Genomic DNA, 25,656 nt, shown 5'->3' with positions numbered 1-25,656 from the left:
ACACTGAGGAGGCGGGATTCATGACCAAAACTGCAGCCAGCCACAAGGTGTCGATCGAGATGCTTTGGATTTGCTCTTGAGGAGACATCATGTCATCCATCTTGACATATTTCCTATAGAAAGAACATGTATGCATTAGGAAGGTATTTTCTCTGACTGCAGCTGTAAGAATCTGACTCAATGGGCACATGATGCAGAACAAAATATTAATCATCAGTGAGGTCCTATATCAACTGAAGAACATGTCCGTCATCCAAGGCCTTGTTTGTTTGTACTCTTTTCCCAGGCCGGCTAGATTCATTAACACTTAGTCTTTGGCAGCGCCCACTTTGCCACAGGGATAAGCTGGAGTATGACCATGGCGGTGCAGGGTACGCACAGGAGGGGACGAGGACATGTCGTCTCCACCCATCCACACTCAACCTTACCCCACCCTGCCTAACACCCTGCTCTGGCACATATCAGTGCCCTGCACTCTCTCTCCAGTGCAATCTGGCCAAGTCCTGAGGGCAAATTTATTGAATATTTGTATGCTTTGGTTCAAAAGAAGAAATGAATGCTGGGTAAATCTTGAGAAAAGTCTGCAGATTTTAGATCACAGGCCCAGCAGACATGGAGGGTGTTAGGTGGAGTGAATGGGTGGGAGTAGACAGGCATTTACAGCCCAAGGAGGCAGTCCTTAAGATGTTGTGTTTCCAGTCATTACTGCCTGCTTTGTCTAAACCGCCTCAGCTGGCCAGGTACTCCCCTCCTCCCATCCTCCAAACCCTCCGTCTCACCCACAATGCACCTGGAGCAAGGCCAGGGCTGCTGTTAATTTGGCCTCATTATTAAGTTAAATGCAGCGCGGGCGGCGGTGCTGGAGCTAATGAGCAGTGCAGAGCTGGCTGTGCTGCTCCCAGCCTCCTGTCCCAGCCATTAGAAAAATTAGAGAGTGGAAAATGAGTCAAGGGTTGTGGAGGCTTTAATTGAAGTCTTGAATGAAACTGTCTCTGATCTGAGTAAACCCTGCACTGACATGGAAGGTCTCAACCCTCTAAGCCAGAATAGCTCCAGTTAGGGGCAGGATGTGCATTGATGTCAACAACATCAACAAGATTTAGGTCAGAGTGGTACAGATGTATGATAAAAAGCCATGTTTCTATACAACTCAGACCAAGTAATTGACCTACAATATCTTTAAGTGAATGCATGTACATATGTAGTGTATCTGTGTGCATTAGAGAGACCCCTTATGCTTGTGTTTGCTCACGAGATGGTATCTTGGCTGTGTGGGTGGCAGGGTTTTTGCTCAGGGGGAGCTGTGGCTGCAGAGGAGGAGCTGAGAGCAGGGCTACTGCAAAAATACACATGTGAGACACAAACAGGGCACTCAGCATATAGACAGACAAAGTAACACTTAGGGCTTTTAAAGAGCGGGGAAAAGATACCAAGTTGTATGGCATAAACTCTTCAAATCTGTCCACTAGTCATGAGTAGTATCCCTCTTAAGTCACCTCAGAGATTGTCTATCATCTAGCCCCTCAGTCCAGACTGTGAGAGACTGGGAGGTTGCAGAATCCTTGTGTTTAGATGACTTTGAGGGTTTTTACTTGGTAACCTTGCTAAATTGTCCAAACACGACCACACTGGCATTCATTTGCACTTCATCCCAACACAGCTTATCCTGACCACACAGTGACAGTGTTTTTCTGGGAGATACTGGGGAGATAGCTGGCCAAATCTTTGAAGCCAAAGCAGCAGCTTACAGAGCGAGGCTCCATTTCGATATTAAAAGAGAGCGAAAGATCAGTTCTCTGTTTGGGTTTGGTTAAACTCCGCTCGGATGAGAGAATGGCCCGAGGTTGGAGGGGAGGCAGATAATGACGATGAAGGCGTGTGAGTATAGTTTGTGGGCGTTTCCAAGAATCTGACAGACATCTCTGGTAGAATTGTTGCAAGGGTCAGAGGGTTTAGTAACTGAGCTGTCTTCAAGTGCCTCATCCAGCCTCTTGTCTCCCTCTCCCTTTTGCTCCAGTGCGTGGTCGGGGACAGTGTGCTGCGAATTCCTGTCACAGTATTGTCCTGCAGCAAGCCTGCTCCTGATGGAGAGCACTTAGCCATGTTTATAGCTGTACAGGTTCAAAGAGAGGCCAGCAGCACAATGGAGCAGAGCAAGTTGGCTGCAGCACCACTGTGTGGGAAACACCATCACAGGCCGAGGAATCAAAACAAAGACACAGAAAGGGAAAAAGCTCTGTGAGGATTAAGGAAATTGCCATTTTTTCCCCATTCTTTTTCTGCCAAGTTTCAATTCTGCAGAAAACATTTCCTCAACCCATCAGCAATATTAGCCAAGAGGTCATGTGGCACAATAACGCACCTTTAAGAAAACTGACAAAAGACATTCAGTTCATTAGTGCATCAGTGCATGAACTTTTTGTATTCAGTCAAAAACATGTTCCAAGGAAATTAAGCATCTTACTTCTACAAAAGCTGGTTTCTGATTGGAAAATGCCTCTTTCTCTTAGCACTATTGGTTGGCTGAGAAGGTGGGGCCATAATGGCATCTATAGGGCAGTGTTGTCAAAATTATGACTTCAACGACATTGTGCATGACACTGCTGTCTGGTTGTAACAGCGCTCACTTTATATTGGCTTCCCGTCATAAGAACAGAAATCTATGCATACTTGGCGTCAGTGTAGGAGAAGGGCAGACATGAACGCCACATTAAAGGGATAAAACTGGAGTTTGGGTTTTGAGTAAATGTTTGGCTAGCTCAGCTTCATCACATGTCTAGCATTTAACTAAACAGTGTGCCGACATTGACCATCACATATAATAAATGCAGCCAGTCTTCTCATGGTGGCCTTCTCACCCCAATGAGACCCTGTGACCTGTCCTTCAGCCCCCTCCTCCAATGTTTTAATCCAGCTAACCTTGTCAAAACCACCAGACCTCATTCAGAACAAGCAGATGACTCTCTGCACGCCAGTGGCCTCTATAAATAGAAATTTCATTGAGAAGCAGCAGCCTGAATGGGAGGTATTGTAAACAGTGAGCCAGCCTAAAGCCTTACACAGGGCTAACCTGGGAAACTGATGGAAAGTGGCATGCTGCAACCATGAGGCAAACAGCACCATAACAAAATGACACCACCGTACCTCTGCCCTTCACTTCCCATATTAAAGCTTCATACCTCTCACTGTCCAGGATACAGCATACTAAGAACATTCTTTTGGTGAAGCAACAAAACAATGTGGTTAATGTTTATTTCTAAAGTCAGAACACTGTCTCCGACTCAACTTTCCTGTGAGCCCCTAACACAAACCAAAAATGTTATGTTTGTGGGGAGACGAAGTAGACTCCTCATGATGCATTTTGTATTAAAAAAGAAACAATCACAGCATGCCATCCTTATTTCTCCATGACGCAGACAACTTTGATCCTGATGGGTCTCCACAGGCTTGGTTTGGGTTACCACACTCCAAGCTACATCCACAGTACTACGTTTTGATTTGAAAACTTCGATTTGAAAACTAGAAATGATCTCTGTCCACAGATACTTAGTTTTCAATTAAATTTTATTTGTTTAGCGCCAAATCATAATATACATTATCTCAAGGCAAAGTTTCCACAATGAGCAAGCACTTTAGTGACTTTGGAGAGAAAAAAACTCCGTTGTGAAGAAACTTCTAAAAGAACCGTACTCAATGTGGGCGGCCTCTGCCTCGACCGGTGAATTCCCACCCTTACTAGCTAATATCTCATCTCCTGTGCATTTAAGCAGTTGTATCATTTTTTCCAAACATCTCAGTTTCTGCCCTTCAAGACCAAAACACAGCCCTGGAGTTTTCAAATTAAAACGGGGTCAGAAACGTTTCCAACTTCAATTTAGCGGGTCTAAAAATCCAGAGTACTGTGGAAGACAGGTGCATCTGTAGCAGATTTGTTGCATTTTCAAAAGAAAACATAGTAGTAGCCTGACACTTTAGGGGTTAGGAGGCATTCTGTATATTATTGGTGCTTCTACACACCCCTGGTTCTTTTGTTGACAGACTAAGGGAGTCAGACAGTCACCTATCAAACTACACTGAGAGAGAGAGAGAGAGAGAGAGACAAGCAGAGAGAGAGAGAGAGAGAGAGAGGGAGAGAGAGAGAGTGTGCGAGTGAGAGAGAGAGAGAGAGGCTGAACCATTTTTAAGCCACTCATTTGATTCACAATTCACACGCAGATCCCAGCCAGGGGGCAGGGATTTCGAGGAGGAGAGATCAGTAGCCGGGCTTAACTTAAAATGTCAAATGCTTTACTTTGACTTCATGGAAAATAGACAGTTCAGAGAAACCGACAGACCACATGCTACCAAGCCTTTTTCTCTCCTTACTTAAAAAAAAATTCTTAGAAGCAACAGGTACAGACTGGCTCTTTCACAGAGCTGGAGCAAAACAACGAGGTGCTTCAGCTCTGAAGGCCGGTGATACCTGATCATCAAACTGCAACCAATTAGAGCATTAGGAGAAGCCATTTATTTTGCCTATGTTAAAGAAGGTGCTAAACTCTATGAACCATTCCCAAATACCCCTGCTGAAATTGTATCCAGAGCAGCGCTGGCCCGAGAGAGAAAGAGGGATATTGAGGGGCTAAGTGAGAGGAGGGCCCTGGGGACCAGCTCGCCAGAGTAGACACTGCCAGTCCCGGGGCAGCCAAAGAAACCATAGCCCCCCTCTCTACTCCTCCTTTCCTTACAGGCCGACTGGGGTACTACAAATTCATTGCTCACTGCAAAAAACTAAATGTGTATTTTCAGTACAACTGGTCTTGCAGGGGCTGCCAGAGGAAAGGGGGATGGGGGTGGGACTGAAGCCCTACTCTTTTTCAGTCGATGACCTAATCCAGGTAAAGAGTGAGGCTTGGTGTTTGACTGCTCCCCTCTCTTCAGCCCCACACCCAATTCTCCCCATTTAGATATTTGTTGAGCCTCCTGCACTGAAACCACCACCTGTACAGGACCAGATTGGGTGTTGGGCAGCACACACAAACATTTCTATCCATGGCAGGAAAAGAGACAAGAGCCCAATGAGCTTTCAGCCAACACAACTACCCGACTATTGAGCCATTTTCAGACATGAAAGACCAATGGATCCGAGCAATATCCCAACTTTGCCTTTCAAATATGAACTAATCAAGTGGAGATTGTCCAGGTTTTTTTTACAGTAAATCAACACTAACATCAGACCGCATCTCCAAAAGCTTTCAAATCTTGTCCTCTTTCCAAACTGATGCCTTCATTGGCATCTTTGTATATATTGTTCTATTAGATAGCGCTTTTCTAATTTTGATGACCACTCAAAGCACTTCACTGTACAGCTTGACATTCACACACACATTCATACAGTGCATCTATTAGCAGCACCTTTTTCTAGGGAGGGCAATTCGGGGTTCAGCATCTTGCCCAAGGACACATGGGGAGACTGGGATCGAACTGACGACTTTCTGGTTGGAGGACAACCGCTCTACCGCTCAGCCACAGCTGCCCGGTGCCATGTTTGTATGGCACCTCTTTTTCATCCTGAGATATTTGTAATTTTTTTGCATTTGCTGCATGTTAGAAACATCAACGTGCCCACTCGCTCACGGTGAATCCTCCGGACACGATCCTGCAGCATTTTCACATGTCATTCCGTCATTCCTCTGGAGTTTCTACTGAGGGACTGGCCGGAGAATCTCTGGAAAATGTCGGGAGCAACTGATTCAGACATTTGGGTTTTCACATACGCCCCTCTGGATAATTTCAGGAGAATATCTGTAGTTCAGTGCATGCCTGACAGTAGCTTTACTAAAAGATTACAACAACAACAAAAATAAGCAGCCCCTTTGGTTGTCTAATTCAATAGATCTGTCAATATCATAGCATTTCAAATTAGTAATAAAATATTGATTTAGTCACATATCAACATTTAGAAATGGAAAGTCCAATAAGGGAAAACACAACGAACAAACCTCCGGGATGGAAAGATTAATTATGGAGTGGGTGCAGGCTGCCAACCTGTGTGTTTCAGAGGAACAGGAAATGGTGTGTTTGCATGGTGTCTCATCTGAGTGGTGTTTCCAGGTGCTGTTCAAGTGGTTTCCTCTGATTTAGGCACCTGAAGCTTGTCAGCTAACACCTCCGCTGACGTGGGTTTACCCAGCTCAAATTAATACATCACCCATCACATCCTCAAACTGAATGTCTGACACAACAGAGTGAAGACAGTCGTTTTCTGACTGCTGCAATCACTGCGTTTGTAAAGTGAAAACCAATATTAAAATATTTTTTATCATTTAAACATCAGGGTGTTATCAGTCATTCTTTACAAACATGCTGCAATCGGTTCACCCCTTTCTGATAAACAGCACCCTCTGCTGCTCAGCCTCTGAGCTGTCTATCTGTTCCTTTCCCAAACAGCTTCAACTGTTCAGGTTCAAGGGGATTTAATGCTCGGGCGCATTAGGTGAACAAGTTAACAATTTTTTTTTAAAGTCACCAGTTCATCAGAGAAGTCGGCACTCACATTTTCACAAATTTGCTGAAATCCAACAAGCGAAAAATGTTTTTCAAAGCAATAGTGCTATAATAAATTTCTGCAATCTGATACAGGCCAATTATGAAATATTTATATGATGCCTGAAAGCTGTAACTACATGAGCATGTTTTAAGCCTCTCGTGGCAAACAAAACAAAAACGCGCTTCACATTTTGTCCTCCCTTCGGAACACCTTCAATCTCAATTCTGGGAACAGAGCAGGACAAACACCCAGAAAATAAAGCCAACAAGCCAACTTATAAAGTTTACAAGGAGTCATATAAAGTACAACACTTTATCATTATCAGCAAATCCTATTAATTATGACATCCAAGTCCAAGAGCAGAAATCTCTGGACCAGAGGAAATCTGTATGATTGTCAATTTTCTCTCATTAAAAGCCACAACAGACATGAGAGACGTGTGTCAGTCTATATTACTTTAGTCTGAATTGCTCAACATGATTTGGCCGATTCCCCGCAATCAATAGTGGCGCTTCTTGTATGAAGAGTCAATCCCAAACTGGGGGAAGAGGATATTTCATCCAACGACTCTGCACAGGGCTCCAACAATAACACCTCCCCAGTGAAAGGAAATTCCTCCGCCTCCTCTGCTCTCGGCTGGAACACACTCTCTTAATCCTGCGCTGGTAATGAGGTCATTTCAAAATATAATTTTCTCCCTTCTTTTTTCCCCCCATTTTAACAAATTAAAATCTTGATCTTTACCTTTAATATGATGCTTTCCTAACAAAACTATAACTCATTAAATTATCTCGTTAAAGTCATATATCAATGTAACAATCTTGTTCCTCTAGATGTTCAGTAGTCTTTCAGAGCCTTTGGTGAAGAGAGGGAGTGAAGGAAGAGGAGGTGGTGTGGCAGTAATCGAACAGACGGCGATGTTGTTGAGAGCTGTGCTGCCAAAACCAACACTGATCACTGCTCTGAAACCATCTCCCAGGAGCAGCCAATCTGGCTTCAAGAGAGGGTGACGGTGTGTCCGGGAGACACGTTACAAGTCAGAGGAAATTGGAGATAAACAGATAAAAGAATGCAATCTCTGCTGGAAGTAACAAGGCATAGGGGGCAGGAAATAAACCTGTATTTAAGCTGATTACCCGAGCTGTGTCCCAGGCCCCTTTCAGCAGTTCTGCACAGCCCGGCCTCACCACTACCAGTGTTGTTAATTAGAGATTGGCTAAAGGGAAAAAAGGCAGCCTTGTCAGACTTGCAGGAGTGTTAGTGATGGCTGGCTGGAGGGGGACATGCAGAGCTCTTAATTGGGTCTGTATGCTGTATCGGTGGCTGGCCGGAGCACTGGTGATGATTGCTGTGAGCAGGTGGCCGTGGTGGCAGCTACATGCAGGCCGTCCAAGGCCAGCCTGTCTGTTCTCGTCAGGACCTGGAACACTGAGCAGACAGCTCCTGAGCCTCACGCTCATTACGTCAAGTTGCCCACCCCGTTGCCTAGCAACGCCCTCATAGCCCCTCCACAACACTTCCTCCCTCGTCCCACAATGTAACCCGAAGTCGTGCAGGACTACTTCCAAGCTATGGGAAAATAAGATGAAAACACTCCTATGTGCCACATACGAGCCATAATTCATTCACTTTTCCTGTTGCAACCAACAATGTAGAGTAAATAGTCTGTCGGTACCCATGGAAATTTAAGCTGCAGAACCACCCTGATCATTATTTATGAGAAAGCCTCTTTAAATATGTTGAATAAGCTGCTACAACAGAAAAATGACATTGAGGACTTAAGAGATTCAGAATCCACTCCCTTTCCTCAACTAGTACATGTCTGGATTTTAATCAGACAACGTCTCAGACACGCCGCAGCTGGTCATTCACGACATTTGCGATTACGATCTTCGTGCTAACGCGACTTCAAACACACAAGCGCACAAATGCAGAGAGGAACATGTGCAAGCTTCAACGCACACACAGGAGTATAGTTAAGATCTTGGAAGCATTCTTGCTAAATCTGCTGCCGTCTTTTTCTGGCAGTAATCTCCATTTGCACCAGAGTGTAGCGAAAGCAGGAGTGGGGGTGGGGGGCAAGTTAACTGCTTGTGACTTCAACTGCAATCAAGCAACCTAATACATGACTGTGGAGAAAGAAATGTAGCAGTCTGAAAAACACAGACGTACACTTTCTCCTCCTTCTACAGTCCAAAACAAGACTCGTGAGCAAAATGAGAATCTTCAAAAATGTTGAGTGTCGGTGAAAATTTAAATTTTCAATTGGGCAGATTTGTCGTCTTTGTATTAACAAATGTCCTCTGATCCCTGGCGAAATCCATGTCCCACGAGGGTCGGGTATTTCTTTTGCCGCGGTTAGATTACTTTGGACAGTAGTCAGCCCAAGTTTCATGATTCAGTGAGATTTTGATGAATGCTCCAAATGAAGTGTAAAAAGAATCAATCATGGCAGGCTTTGACTGGATGGACTCTGGAGAAGGGCATGTGGATCTGTGCCCGAGCTGGAAAATGACAGGAAACTGTAGAATGACATCAGCTATGGCACACTGCAAGGCCTGTTTAATGAAATGGAGAAATCAGTGGGCTTCTATGATGCCTTTTAAAACATGTAGCGCACCTCAAGACTCCAGTTGTGAATTGAAAAAGAACATATTTCATGCGACCACTGAAGAAATTGGAGTACAGTTGGAGTCCAATCAAAACCAACATCACCCCCTCACATGCAGTGACTAATCTGGCAGTGGTAGATGTTATTTTCACCCCCCTCTTCTTGAAACTAAAAAGAAGCCAACTTTTTTTTGTGCAGTGCCTTGGATATGAATTATTATGCTGATTTAATCCAGTAAACAGTCCAGTAAGTGACACAGAGTCCTTATGGTACCGTCAGTGCACTCTGTCCGCTGGTGAAAAAGGTCAATATTAAATCATCGCCCCACCCTGGGGGCTCTCTCGAACATAACAGTCCACAGCAGGACTCGTCCACACCAAGAGTGAGGGACAAACTCTCGGCTCTAAACCCTCTTCACCGTGCCAAGAAGGCCGCAGAACGCGAAAGTTTAAAACCCAAAGGGCGATCACTTGTCACATGCAGTTTGCATGTCTGGAATGTCTCAGTTTGTGCACTCAGAATATCTAACAAGATGGGTGGTGTTCCTTGAGATCATGGCCGCTCTCAAGTCGAACAAACAAAGTGAGTGCGGCTGGAGCTACAACATTCGCACGCAGCTGTGTCTTCCCTTGGGTTGCACTTGGGCTGTGGGTGCTAGATCTCACTGTGGAAGTGCCTGAAAATAAATGCTTTTGTCACTGTGTTCACACATTCCTCCAACCAATGGGCCGGCTCTGCCTTATACCTCCATTAGGCTGCCATCCTCACAGCTGACTGGTGACATCACCTCCTCATATACACATGGACCTCACAGAGAGGAACGAAATGATACTCAAAATATAACACGATCATTAGGATGGCATGGAAAGGGACTCCACTAATCTCTGCTGGAGCTAATGTGCTACAGTCTTTGAAATCATTTTTAAAAGCTTTTTTTTTTACATTTTGGGAAATAACAATTATCATTCAATTTCTTTCAAGAGGTCGATGAGAAGAATCAACAGAAACTACGGCTATGAGGTCATCGTTCACAGCCAAGAAATCATCCAATACCTCCTAAACCCACAACCTGCTGTGTTTACACGAGCTCGAACAACTGAGGATCTTTGATTGCTGAAATACTTTTTGAAAGAGAAGAGTGACATACTGGCTGATATTTGAATGAAAATGATATTTTCTCTGGGATTTAGTTTTTGCACTAATGTGCCTCTTCACGTTCATGTTTTTATGCAGATTAAACAAATAAGCCATTAAGTGTTCATGAGAAAGCTTCTTTTTTTTTAAATGGTGTGTGAATTGTGTTACTTTTAGTCAGGCAGAATAACAGTTTCCCGCACTTTTCAAGTCTTAAAGCTCAACTTACTTAGCCTTAAGACTTGAGCTGTCTTCTCACTGTAAATTCATATTTAACAATCAAATATAAGAGCAATATTACACTCAGAACAAACAAGGTTAAGTATATTTCCAAAAATATGGAACTACTTATTTCAATGTCACTATAACCTTGGCAAACGTGATAGACCTCAATAAGGCTTTGGCTGAGGTATCAAAACAGGAGAAGAGCGTTTAGTTTTTGACAGTCGGGATAAACAGGAGAAAGTCAGGAGTGCAGTGCCTGTTCAATGGTCTTTCCATAAGGAATTCAAAGAATGGCCAAACCACTGTAGTCAATATTAGTTTTAAATGAAATGACAGGGACAGTCTCACAGGCAACAACTGCGATGTCAGCCAACAAACATGTACCTGCAAAACTAACTGCAACAAACAACATCAACCTGCAAATAAACAAGCAAAACATCGGTCTCACACATTACATTTAGAATATGACACATGCACAAACACTGATTACACTCTAGCTGCTGCTATGTCATGATCACACAACCAGCTCCTATGGGAGTAATCTGACCTACTCCGAAACACTTTCACCACATCTTGTAGGCATTTGGATATTTGACATTGATATTTGACATTGCAAGACAGGACACCAGCCTGGGGACTTTCTAATAATGAATCATTATGGAAAGAAGAAACGACAGCAGAAAAGGTAAACACGGTGGATTTCCTTCTGGCTGCTCCGACATTATAAGGATGTTTAACTAAGGGCACAGGGGGAGGCGAACAACACAGACCAACACACCAGGCTCCGGAGAGCGAGAGACTGAGCAAGAAGGAAAGAAGGGGGGAGAAAGAGGAAAAGGGAAAATGCAATTAATCACACTGCAGTCAGATGGCCTGGTCTGGTGGAGGTGTTCTCGAGTTCTGGGTTTGTTTGTGGGCCTCGAGAAAAAAGCCAGAGTAAGAGGAATGCTCTGTATGGGTGGTCAATTAGTTTACAAATTTCAGCTGTGACAGAAGTATTCTCCTCAGCCCTGGCCCCAAACTCGCCCCCGCCGTCCCTGACCAAACCACATCATATCAGGGCCCAAACCTCATGCCGTGATCTGAGGCATTCCCTGGGCTGCGACATAAAGAAGCTCACTCCATTTAGTCCGACCTAAATCAACAGGCTTTTACTGTGGTTTCATTGGATCGCCTGACAACCAGGATCTGCCAGAGCTTTTAGCCTCTTCAGTTTTCCATGCGTCCTGACGTACTTCTGAGAACCAGACCTCCACGACACTGTCACTCTGCTTTTTCACTTCCATGGGATGACAAAAGTGTTGTACATCCACTCTGATTGAAATGAACGTACCTTCTCTCTGGGCAGATCATTTTAACGAAAGCCAAACAAAAGCCACATGAGCAGCCTGAAATTAAATCTGAACACGGGACGAATACGCTTTCCGGAGCTTGTCAGCGATAGGACACTCAATCAAGTGTGTGTCCTGGAATGCCAACGCTTCGGATAATAAACTGCTGACGGCAACCATGATCAGGTTTTCCAGTGGGGCAAGGGAGTAATGCTTTTACTACGCTCGCTTGACGAATGAGGATGGCATCATAGCTGCAGCGGGCACCGAGCTATACGCTTACACACTTACATAAACAGGCATGTGTTGATAGACAAAAACCACACTGTGGATCATGCCATACTGCTGTGGGTAATCTGGTGATTCAAAATATTATCAATCATCCTCTGTGATCCGGTGAAAGTGTGTCCGATGGGATAAAGCATCTGAATGATTATTGGGAAAGGTTTCGATGCGTCAAGAACTAATGCACATTGGACCATTACTCGACATCTTCACTTACATGTCGATGATTGACACTCACTGCTGACACTGTATACAGCACGCAAGGGTGTGATGGTCTATAGGATTATTTTTAACCACATAATGTAATCAACAAAGTATGCATCCATATCTTTCTGTCTCCGTGTACGTGCAGAACATTGTGCTGATTACAATGAATGAACTCCAATACATATCTGTCCCACTGTGTGTGTATGTGCCAATGTGCATGAATATGTGTGTGTGTGTTTGTGTGTGGGAGTACAGGACGGGAAATGTAAAGGTTGAGGTACTTCCTTGGAAACAAAGGCTCCAGCATCTCCTCATGAGTCCTTTCCTTTCATAGGCGCCCAAGGCTCCTGTCTACCTCACTTTACCGCTTAAGAGGGAACATCCTGGAACGGCCACCCCCACCTTTCCCATCACCTTCTACAAATGAACTGACCTGTAGTGCATCACGGTCAAGCAGAACGTGCAACTTTGTGCCCCAGATTAAAACTCTTTTCAGACTGTTTGCTCTGAACCAGTGACAAATGATCGTCACTGCTGGTTTTCATCAACTGCCACTGCAAGAGAAACCCACAATCCCACAGTCATTCATGACCCCATTGACCAGGGTTTTCCCTCTTATTACTACACAAAGACACAGCGCCAAAGCCCTTTGCTTAGAACCCAAAACAATCAACAAAACTTTGCTAAAACATCTCTACTACTCTGAGGAAAGGGAGACCGTATTGGCCTTAAAACATGACAAATTATTGGTTTTACCTGAAACTTGGGTTTAAACTAGATTGACACTCAATAAAGTGCATATATCCACAAAGGTTCAACAGTCCCCTTATGAAACCACATTTAAATTCCCCAGATCTGTATTTTCACTTAGATCTGCAACAAATTGCACAAACCATGAATTACTCTCTCTGAAACATAAATGAAAACCTTTCAGAAATGGAAAAAGATCCGGATTCGGACCAATATTAAAAGACTTCTTCAGATGGCCCACACATCCATGGAATTCATGAAAATTGGTAGTAGTTATAACCCTGGTAACTAACAAGCGAACAAACTAAAGCAGATGAAAACCTAGACTCCTTGGCGGAGATAAAAGTTGACAGGCACAAAGAGAGGACTGGTGAAGAGACTGAGCTGGCCAGTAAAAACTTTACAGATTTTTCTTATGGTCCACCAGGAGGAGAAAAATCTGCCACAGATGATGAGCCCCAAAAAATGCTAAATATTTTCTGTCAGAGAAATTAATTATATTAGAGGAATGAGAGGGAGAGAAGAATCAATTCAATACAGAAACTGGATGAGCCAGTGGGAAAGTGAGCTTTTGATAGACTCGAATAAAATTGCATTTCAAATTAATTCACCATAAGTCTTGTATTACAGATGTTGTTTTGGATAATGCAGAGTGTGAAAATAACAGTTTGAAACTAAAGGAAAACCCTGCCATTGATTTCACAAACCTCTGCTTTCTTGCAAATTTTAGGCCCAAACATACTATCTGTATCACCATCCTTCTCTTTTTCTCCATCTTTCATCGCTCCTCTATTTCCATGCTCTTGCTCTCTATTTTACTGCTCCAATTGAAAATTGAGTCATAACTTCCTGACGGCACTGTTCAAAGGTCTCCCCTTCCTCCCTGTTTCTCTCTGTGTAGCCCACCCCCTTTTCCTCCTCTGCCTTTTCCGAGGCCCCTCATCCAACACGCCTTGTGCTGCATTCCACAGACAGTGGGAGCATTTTCAAACACTGCAGAAGCACTGCAGACCACGACTCGCAGCGGCACACAGGGCGCCTGATCTGCGGCCTCAGCTGCCACCGGGCCTCAGCACCGGGCTCAGAGCCTTGCCATGGACAGCTTTGACGGGGGAGAAATTGCAATGTAGAAGCAACCAAGTCTGTGTGATGACAAGGAGAAAGCAACTGTGCACCTCGAGGAGGAGAGTGATAACTGTACAGTATTAGCCACCTCCAAGCTGCTGAAACCAGCTCCAAGTAAAACCCCCGTGCCACAGTGGGGCCTTGCATGTCTGTGCCGGGAGGCTGGCAGCTGCGATAGTGGGGCGCAGGCCTCAGAGCACCTTTTCGTCTGACCCCCAAATCCTTGAGGTCTCTACTACACTGACACACAGCTCAGGTTTCAGCCTCCCAAGACTCCGTACGTGCTTGGCCCTCAAAACAATAATGTTCTTGTACATGGTCAAATTCCACAACACAGCAAATGCACAGTGCTGTAATGAAATGTAAGTTAAACCATAAGTCAACTGGCACAAATTGAATGGATTCCCATTCTTAACCATTTGCTTAGCAGGTTTCCTTAGGTAGCAACTAAACAAGAAAAGCTGAGATATCCGAATATCACAGCATCCCTTATTTCATCGTAAAGAACATGAAGCATTTTGGAAAAACATACGGATAAGGATAATTTTAACTGCTGTTTTAAAGCTAAACTTACTGGAAGCAAATTATCTCATCTTTTCACAAAATTTGGTTTGGATGAATGTTTATAGTACACTTTAAGAAATGAAAGAATTCAGATTTAACACGTCAGAGTATATGGAAATAGATTTGACATAAATGTTGTGCTATGGTACTATAGTAGTAGTATACTACCATAGTATATTCATTTCTTGGTTAAATCAGAAAAGCATCTTCCACCCAGGCTGTAATTACAGGAATACCTGGTACCAAACCAGTATCAGATACCTGGGGCCTGTACTACAAGTGAGTACAACATACCCAGGATATCTTTCTGAGATCCAGCTGAACTTAACCGAACAAACACAGTCAGGCTAAGCGGTCACAAAAAGCTGGTTATCAACTAGGTAAGTCAACCCAGGTTTTCCTCATCAAGATAAAAGGGGCGTTGCTTACTGCGATATGACCAATCGCAGACATGGGAAGTGAACTGACAGCAGAACCTCACATTCCATAAAATGAGGAGCAAGCTGTTACATTAGAAAAATAGGAGAACAAACAAGGGTCTCTAAAGACCTTTGACGTGTTTCAAAGGAATTGATTAATCGGTGGGCGGTGCTTTCATACAGCTGGATCTCCAATTTAACCTTCTCCAGGGCAGGTTCGCAATTCAGCACAAGACACCATGGTGATTTACCCCAATAAGAAGTGAACGAGCATGTAGTAGGACTGAAAACCCTGAAGTAAACTTGGAGTTACCTCGATATCCGAAAATCCTGCTTTGTATTACAGGCCTCTGCTCTGCTGTGTGTAATCTAGGGCTGGATCTTCAGTGGTCGCAATGCGTGGAACTGCTGTTTCTCACCTGAAGCACAGAGAACATGGTCAGGGTTTGTGAAGAGAGCAGGTGAATCCAAATAGTAGGAGCGAGGCAGGAGGCAGATCCAAAATAAAAATCTTTGCACAAAACAAGGAGCATGGAGGCCCAGGAAGAAAACTTTCCAAAAATAAAACTAGCCAGGAGACAAAACTGACAGAGACTAAAACCAAACAGAAGACTCAACCAATGACAGAACTAAGTACTTCAATACTGATAACAAACTAGAGCAGCCACAGGACAAACAGGTGAAACTAATCAAGTCAACAAAACTGGAGGGAAATACACAAAGGCAGGAAGATAGAACAGAAACACGAGGGAGATCAGAATTTCAAAATAAAACAGAAAATACAAAATGAAACACAAATCAAAACAGAATGAAACACAGATTGAAAAACAAGGAAACACAGGTAAAAGTAACATAACCAAAAGAGTTCATACAGTCCAACAAAAATCTAAAACACTGTATCCAACAGTTCAGAGCCTGACAGAATCATGACAAACACAAAGTGAATTACAAAAATATTAAATATTATTAGAACCTGTTTCGAGGTTGCTGTTTTTTTCTTTGTTTTTGTTGTCCTATTCCTAGATGGACACTAACATCTACTAATTAAAACTGTATGTAAAATGGAAAGTGGTCAGAATATTAAGGATAGTATTTTGTTTAAGTTTCAGTTGGTGAATGTTAAAATATGGAGGTGCTGGATGAAAAGAGCTGGTATATTATTATGATTATGTACTGTATGATATGTATGTATGTTTATTTAAACCTAACATTTTCCATTTAAGTCAGTAAGATATGAACACACTGAGGTTGAGCTTGTATTTTGGATGAAAAGAGTAAATGTATGTTGCTGCACATTTAGTTTTGTCTGCTTGTTTTGTCGTTGTGGGCAGCGTCTCTTGTATTAAATAAGAATCCACGCAGATTCACCGATTGGGTGGCCATGAAGAACATTTACACATGTGCAATGAGGGTTAATGTGCTACAATATATTCCCAATTAAATCCTGATAAAGTCTTAATCAGGCCATGACTATACTGTGTGCCTGCGAGTCGATGTTTGTGAAAACAATTTCAGTATATTTTGGTTTCAGGATTGTTAGACAGCACCCAGTCTATAATCCATGAAGCAGCCATGAGCAACAATGTTTTTTAAAGATCTGTTGCTTGTTAGATAAGATGCACCATCACAGTTTAATGGTTCAGGTCAACAATTTCACCACAGATTAATGACATAAGCTATAGCACAATAACAGAGAGAATCTGTTTTAAAATTTGAGGAACCTCATGCTTTACGTGTGTGTGTGTGTGTGTGTGTGTGTGTGTGTGTGTGTGTGTGTGTGTGTGTGTGTGTGGTAGTGTGTGGTAGTGTGTGGTTGTGTGTGTGTGTGTGTGTGTGTGTGTGTGTGTGTGTGTGTGTGTGTGTGTGTGTGTGTGTGTGTGTGTGTGTGTGTGTGTGTGTGTGCGTGTGTGTGTGTGAGACAGGTATTTCTCCCGTTGGCTGGCCTCCATTGTTGGTCTCCAGTTGTGCCTGGGTGCTGTGATTACCAATGCACACATCTGGATAGACTTAGTCGAGGAATTCTATAAAGAACCTAATGGGCTCTTCTAACATTTTTTAAGAAGCCTGATTATGAGCAGTTTTAGATCTTAATCACATCAATCAGTTCCATCTGTGATTTATTTAACTTTTCACCGAATTTGTTATCTGTGTTGCTCGTTCACTCTTGGTGTAATGGGGTGGGGGGTAGGGGGGGGGGGGACTAAAGGAGGGACTTGCATGCTTTGGAGGTAATGTGCAAGGCTGCAGAATATTTGCTTATGGGGCAGGTCGGATACCTGGATAAACACAGAGGGCTTCTCAGTCACTGACAAACTGAGCATGCATGGAAACCCTGGGTGTTTCTGTGGCGTGTATATGATCCCAGCTTCTGAAACATGCATGCAAACGCTTCAAACTCCCACAGAGGCTGTCCTAAATCTGGATAAAAAAATAAAAAACTTTTCTCAAAACATGTTTGCAAACCCTTTTCTCCTGTTTTACATAAAATAAAACCCATTCCTTCAGTCGCTCCAGCATGCATTTATACTTATCACATTAGCCGCCTGCACACAGTTTGATGAAACAGCAAACACGGGCAGGTTTCAAGGCCCACTACTGGTTTTCCAGTAGTCTGACCCTTGTGTTTTTATGAGAAAGACTAACACTATGAACTACATTTGTTACAAATTAGGCTTCCTGTTGCAGTAAAGTTGACACCTGCCACTTCAAGCCTCACTTTGGAGAGGAGGAGGGCTACTGGGGCCTTTGCTAACTGGTAGAAAGACTTTTATTAGCTAAATGAGCTAACTCGTGTTCACCTGGTCAAATTGCTATAGGCGGCTGCACTTTGGTCAAGCAAGCCTCCACTCTGTAAGACAGAGACAAACTAGCCCCAGCTCATTCTGCGGTGCGCATTTTCTCCAAACATTACGTTAATGGCTGCATAACTGTGCAAATGTAGGCCAGAGATCTAGCCGCCACTATCCAGTGAGACAGCCTATGGACGGACAATGGCTTTCCCTTATGGTGAGTAGTACAGTATACAAATAGCTCATCACCTTTCCTGAACCCTGACGTTCTACTCATGCATACGTGCCGAGCCTGCACACGGCACAGTCTATAAAGTTCCCTCTCCTCCCCTGAGAAGAATGGAGGCGGGTGGAACACCAACAGCTCTACTGTTGGACATCTGTAGGCTGACACCACCACTGAAGGCTCGTTTGGGCCTTAAGCAGACCTTGGAGAGTGACATAAACTCCATTTCCTCCACCTCTATAGGCTCAAATTGGTGCCTACAAAAGGAATGTTCCTCCGCGGGCTTATCTCCAAAACCCACATGACAAACTGAGATGGCAGCTTTGTATGCTTCGTATGTTCCTGCATGAAACACAACTCAACCACCACTGAGCATTGATAAGGAATTGTGTGCCGTGCATCACACCACTCCTCAAATACCCGCCATTTGCCACCGTAAAGAACACGGGTGACGGTGGAGAATCTTGCTCTCTGGATGGTGTCAATGACCTGCATCCGCAGTCCTGCAGCAAACAGGTACACGGGCCAAGCCCAGAGAGCTGGATTGTCTGGGTGAGGATGGTAAATCTTTCCGTGTGCCTGGGACAGAAGATCTCTGAGTATGGAGATGGGCCATGGCTCGCCTGCCAGCATCTGTATTGTTTCTGCCACCCAATGTTTTAACGGCCATCATGGCGCTATCAGGATTAGCATCAAACTCTGCTCCCTCACCCTGGCTAGGGTGGAGGAGATTAGGCTGAGAGGGGGGAATGCCTATAACAGCACGTTGAGCCACGGGTGCAACAGAGCATCCACCCCCAAGGGTGCTTTAATGTCCGACAGGAGAATAAAAAGAAGGAGTGTTTTCTTGCGAGGCAAAGAGATCTACCACTGCCCGGCCATATCTCTGCCGGATCTACTCCAACACTTGGGGGTGTAGAGCTCATTCTCTTTAGAGGGGGTTTCCTCTGTACAGAAGGTCTGCACCCTGGTACTGCTCCACATTATTATCCTCCGTGCTATCTTCTGCAACTGCAGCAATAGAGTGCTGCCTTGGAGGTTGATGTATGCTCCTACAGTGGAGATATCTTTTTTCAACAAAACATGATGAAGAATAAGATGCATGAAATATTTTGGAGCCTGAATATTGCCCACAGATCTAACACATTTATTTAAGAATGAGCCAGCCTCTAGTCCCAGGTGCCATTCACAACCCTGCCCGACATGTTTGCACCCCACCCCAAAGGGGCGCTTCGGCCGTCATGGTGTGACATCCAAAGCAAACTGTAGTCTGTACCCCAGAGAAGTAGTTGATAACACCCACGGGTTAACTTCATATGCTCGCCACTGGTGTGCACTGGCAGACAGTCGACTGTGGAAGTTGCATAGTGATAATGTCATCTCGCAACACGGAGGGAATTGTTCTCTTTCCGAAGAGTGTGAGGTCCCCCTGTAGGGATTAAGGGGACATGACATTGTCTTGTGTTTTGTGGTGAACATTTTACCCTTGGCTCTGGCCTGGCTGCCCTTGGCTCTGGGCTTACAATGTTATTTTTCTATTCAATTTTTTACATGGTGCTTGGTGAGACTGTGTGAAATGAAGTCCCTGAGTCTTGGAGCTGAGGGAATCGGAACTGAATGAGGAACTCTGGAGAACTATGAATGGCCAGGGTCCCTAAAACCCTGAACTCTGGAGCCCAGCTCCATCTCCATTCCTCTCCCTCTCTTTCTGAGATGGGAAAAGGGGGAAACCAACCTTGCATGGCCACCCGCTTCTCTGTGCTCCTTCGGAATCCTGGGCTGATGGCCATTTTATTCCAAATTTATCCACCACCTGTTCTCAGACCAGCATCAGATTAATTTATTCTTTTGTTACCTCAATATTGATATACTTCCTGCATTTACATTTACAAATGTGATGTCCCATTTACAGGAAGTTTGCCTTTTATTTTGAAATCTGAAAATATGCACCATGGAATGAGTGGGCGCTAGTTTGACCTTGTGTTTCGGAGTGGAGACTGGCTCGACCACGTTGTTATTAGAACTTGATCAGGACATGAAGTTTACTTTGTATTTATTTCACTCCAGAGTTTATGAGGCTACATTTAAACATCATGACAAATGACCAGTCAACCTTTTGTGCGCGCTCTGTACAACAACACAAGACGTAAAGCTCACAGTCAGTCAGGACTCAATGTTGAAGTGACCGAAGCCACACACATACACGGGCCGACACCATCGATTAATAACTATGTACATTGTCACACAATCATAAAATAAAAAAATTGAATAAATGAATGTGAACTAGTTCATTTTCATCTGTATGAACTGAACTTTGAACTACTTATTTTTATGTGTGACCTGATACAACACTGTTTAATTCAACATATGAACCATTACCTTGGCTTAAATCGACAAAGTTACTGTGATGTTGTCTATGTCCCGAGCTGATGTCAAACTGGAATCGGGCTCCAACTCGGCAAACCAACGTTTCATAAGCCGGAGTTTTACCTGGTTGAGCAGCTCTTCAACACAACTTAGAGTGGACACAGCAGCCTGAGGGACATTGTTGAGATCATCTGATTACTCTCTTCACCCTTATACTGAACAACAGTGTACCCACACTGCCATCTGTATGACAAAGTCAAAAGTACAAAAACAACAGAAATAAAGGTGTAAGTTGAATATTGAATAAACTCTAAGCATCCATGTACATATAGCACCTATTTCACCTGTTTGGTTTTCAGGAACATAAGTCATTTAGTCTGTTTGGTTGTTTACCTGGCAAGGAGGGATGTTGAAAGCACGGGTATGCAGGTCAACCTTCTGCCACTGGTCAATGAGAGGCAGCACGAGGACAATCCCAGGGCCCTTCGGAGGACAAACTTGCCCCAGACGAAACACTACCATCCTCTAGAAGTTAGACACCGTCTGCAGACAAGATCAGTAGCAGATGATTGGTTGCTTTTATCCTCAGAGAGCGGTTGGACATGCTGGGGTGAGACTGATGAGGGGATCATTTCAGCCTACTTTCAGTACAAACCATCCTGTGATAGGGAAGGTCACAAAGGCGCCGTTGTAGATGAGAAAGATGAAAATCATGTTGCAAGTCCAGGGTATCCATCCTTGGGAGTTATCTTAAAGAGAAGAAACAAATACTCAATCTAAATCTGTTGCTTTGAGGGCCTTGAGATTAATGACCCAAACTATCTATATATCAATATATAAGTGATTTTCATTTGGAGAGTATCAAATTTTACTTGGTTTTCCAAGAAGAAAGGGATGTACTACTTATTCGTCTTCTCAACTGAATTTCAGGATATGACATTTTATTTAACCGTCTCACGTAAACATTTACGATCATATTAAGTACATTTAAATGTAGCTTGTGATGTGACTGTACATGTTTGATTTATAACCAGTGTTGGGGAGTAACGGAATACATGTAACGGCGTTACGTATTTAGAATACAAATTATGAGTAACTGTATTCCGTTACAGTTACAAATTAAATAGATGGTATTCAGAATACAGTTACATTGTTGAAATCAGTGGATTACATGACGGTACTTCTCTGTTTCTCGTAAATCCACCGGCGGCAAAGCCCCCAGGAAGCAGCTGGAGACCAGGGCTGCCGTAAGAGCGCCCGGGCCCCCGGCGGCGTGAAGAAGCCTCACCGTTACAGGCCCGGGACCGAGGCTCTGAGAGAGTTCCGTCGCTACCAGAAATCTACGGAGCTGCTGATCCGCAAGCTGCCCTTCCAGCACCTGGTGAGAGAAGACCGACCTGCGCTTCCAGAGCTCCGCTGTCATGGCTCTGGAGGAGGCCAGCGAGGCAGCGCTAATAATATCACCCGTTGACCCAGTAGTATAAAAGCATATAGTCACTTGTTGCTCCAACATTAACTGCAACAGCGTCCCAATTTAATTTCATCCATCTTCAAGAACTTCTCCGCTGTTTGCTCCGTTCAATGTCGGGTGTCCCCCCCCCCCCCCCTCTCTTTTTATCTTTATGACTGCTTGTGTGTCTGTATGGAGGGGGGCATTTAATAATGTGATCGGTCAAATTGGTACATTTAAAACTCCAGGACAACAGAAGGGGAATACAAACTATGGGATGCATGCTTTATCATTTATATCATATAAAATATGTCATCAATATCGTTTCAAATCATTTTTCAGTGTGTTTCCTGGATATGCTCGCGTCAAGCGCAAAAAAAAATAGACCCGACGCCGAAACGATCGCTGCACGGCGCGAGGTAGCCTTGGCGCAGGGGGGGGGTTCAGCCTCCGGTGGGACCGGCACAGAGGTGGGAGAGGATGGGAGCCGGACATCCAGCTGGCCCGCCGCATCAGCGGAGAGAGAGTTTCAACTGCTGCTGCTCCACTGACTATAACAACGCCGCAATCATACACTTAAAAAATGCAATACAAACCGGAAGTATTCCAAGTATTCAGAATACGTTACTCAGATTAGTTAATGTAATGGAATACGTTACAGATTACATTTTTGGGCATGTATTCTGTATTCTGTAACGGAATACGTTTTGAAAGTATCCTTCCCAACACTGTTTATAACATATGTAATGTATTTTACTTTGTGATCGTGAGTTTTCCTCTAAAGATGGAAATGTGAAAATGCACACAAATAGACACAGTCAACATATACATCTGTTTAATTGATTATGTATTGGTTAATAAATACATGGCCTACATGGCGCTGACTTGCTAATTAGACCAAGCGCTGTTTCTTGTTGTGGCGTTTCCAGGGCATCACCTACGACACTGGAGGTGTTGACATCAAGGCCGGTGGCTTCTTGGCTGGGATGCACAGTGACAAGTGTGGAGCAGCTGCTGTTGCTGGCTTCTTCCAGGTAAATGAACTCAGTAAAGAAACCTCAGGGAGCTTTCACCGAGCCGACAAAGAAGCTGAACTGTCACCGAGTCGGGAATCAGCTCCCAGAGGCTCAGACCTGGATGCTGCTGAGTCATGTTGACCAGAGAAAATAATTTCCTTCTTGTTTGGGAAACGATACGTGAAATTTAGTTCCAGATAAAGGCTGATGTATACTCAGTGTTGTGTTGATCTTTGTAAGTTACAAGTCGTAAGCGTTATTTACTTCTGTCTTTCTCTCTAGATCTTGGCGAAGCTGAAGCCTAAACATCTGTAGGTTATCGGCTTGATGGCCATGGTGGGGAACAGTGTGGGTTCAGGTCAGTCTAACCAGCTCATTACTCATGTTCCTGGTTTTACGTCGCTCAGTGAGATCTGTGTTGTAGCTCTTTCTCCCTCAGGTCACTGTATGTGAGAGTGGGAAACACAGACGCTGAGGGTCATATGGTGATGGTCGACCTGCTCTGTGAGATGAAGGAGAAGGTCAAAACATCTCACTATAATTACTTCTCAACTAGTTTCTACACTCTGTGCTATTTCCTTGACTATTTTTATGACAACAAGTCACAGCAATATCCAGTGACCACGTAAACTACACGTCTGACTTAGATTCTTTGGAAATCATGTACAGAGCACATTAAATGCTCATAGAGATAACTGCACACACACAGTCTTTTTTCAAATCTATTAAATATTTTGAGAAAAAAAAATGAATGTAACCCATTGTAACACAGAAATGTCCAGAGTATTTTAAGAAGTCTTACAAAAATAATCTGTTTTAAATTAAGATTGTTATATTGTATATTCCATAGGTATTTGCTCAAATATTGATTTATAACATTGCAGAATAATTATCAGCCCTTTTTGGTGAGGATAAGTAAATTAAGTCGAACTGTAAGTGAGAGTTAAACACTGAGGTTCACTGTACACATGAACATTACATGTTAAGTCTACCAACATTTTACACGGCTACTCCTCAGTATGGAAACACTACCACAGAGCTGAAACCTCCCAGCTCCACCTTTCAACACTTTTCAGTCAAACTTGAATTAATCCTGAAAGTCTCCTTCTCCATATTTGTATAAGTGTTGTTTCATCTTTTTCAAGTCAGATCCACTGAACTCTTGTCACAAGCAAAGATAATTTCAAACCAGTGATCAAGACCTGATTTCTTTTTCTTCTGATCATGTGCTGTGTTCCTGCAGGCAGTTTGCGAGACTTCTCCTCAGCTCTTTACTATCGCCACTCTGACGGGTCATGCCATCAGAGCCATGGGGCCCAACTACTCTATGAGTGGGGTTCAAACATGCACAAAGCTTGGATTTACACAGATGGGTGGATATTTTAACATTAATCATTTGAATGTAGAAAACATGCGTTGAGTTCAATTTAGAATTTCTCATGTAGATCATCATGGATAACGGACCGGCCCATCGCAGTGGGATCGTGCTCAGTGGCGGAAAGGTGAGGGTGAAAATTCACGCTTGAGATTGAGAACTAAATATTCACCCCAGTGGTCCAGCAGTTGTCGCAAATGTAACTGTATCAAATGCTTTACTGAATCACCCCTAGTCTCTGGTTTGTTTTGGTGCAGCTGGAGAGAAGTTGTACGAAGTGTTCTAGATGTCCAGCATCAGACGAGAGGACTACGACTCCCACAAGGGCCAGTCTGAATATGAGGATATCCTGCAAAACAACAACCTGCCGTCCTCCGCTACACCTCAAGGACATCACACCCCGGCAGCCTTCCTCATAATGGCCTCTGGGCTCGACAAGGTGCTCACACTTGTATATTTACTTATAAATGTAACATGGAAGAAGAAAAGTCATTAACTTCTATCAACCGGACTTTTCTCTGCAGTTTGGTGTGGACTCAAACACTCCACTGCTCTATTCCCACGTTGACATCGCCAGATCCAGTGGTCCTTTCCCCGGGATCCCGACAGGAGCCCCCATCCTCGCCATGGCAACCAACTACATCCTGTCTGGTCTCTAAACTGATAACCCACGTACAAGAAAGGCTTCGGTCTCTGCTCTCACTCCAAACACAAATCTGTAACCGTCCAAATACAAACAAACCATTGACCTGCAACATCTGCAGTATGTAATGGCTGATATCTCAGATTGCTTTTCTGCACCAGTGTCCTCTGTTTTCTAAGATCATATGACCTTTGTCTGCAACACGTGTAAAATGTCCCTGTTCTAAAGTGGCGTGAATCCATTTATACTCAGGGGTTTAATGGCAGTGTAACGATATAATCCTTTTTTATGTGCATCTGTATGTATGCGACAGACCTTGGCCATGATTGGCCATGGTTGTGTGCTGAAAGACGCTGTGTCATTCCTTGACCAATAAAACGAATCAGAGCTCATGGTTTTCTGACCATACAATTTATTTTCACACTGGTTTTAATGTTTATTTAGTTAATACAGGGAATCAGAGCAGTTCCAGTTGACAGAGGCACAAAGAGGCGCCATGGTAACAGCTTGTGTAAGACTTTAAGTACATGAAACCATCCAAGTACACCCATTATTTAGTTAGGTTAAAGTTTGACATCTTGTACGCATTTGAAAATATTCTACTTTCCAC

The 25,656-nt window shown here is 43.7% G+C and overlaps 1 pseudogene; it reads left to right on the top strand.

The window, feature by feature from the left end:
* The first annotated feature begins 358 nt into the window (after positions 1–358).
* Positions 359–25,062, top strand: LOC133009689 (putative aminopeptidase W07G4.4; annotated as a pseudogene).
* Positions 25,063–25,656: the final 594 nt, after the last annotated feature.

The sequence above is a fragment of the Limanda limanda genome, chromosome 8 (assembly GCF_963576545.1).
Source record: "Limanda limanda chromosome 8, fLimLim1.1, whole genome shotgun sequence".
Classification (NCBI taxonomy): domain Eukaryota; kingdom Metazoa; phylum Chordata; class Actinopteri; order Pleuronectiformes; family Pleuronectidae; genus Limanda; species Limanda limanda.
The sequence above is the reverse complement of the archived record's forward strand: the minus strand, read 5'-3'. Positions and strand labels throughout refer to the sequence as shown.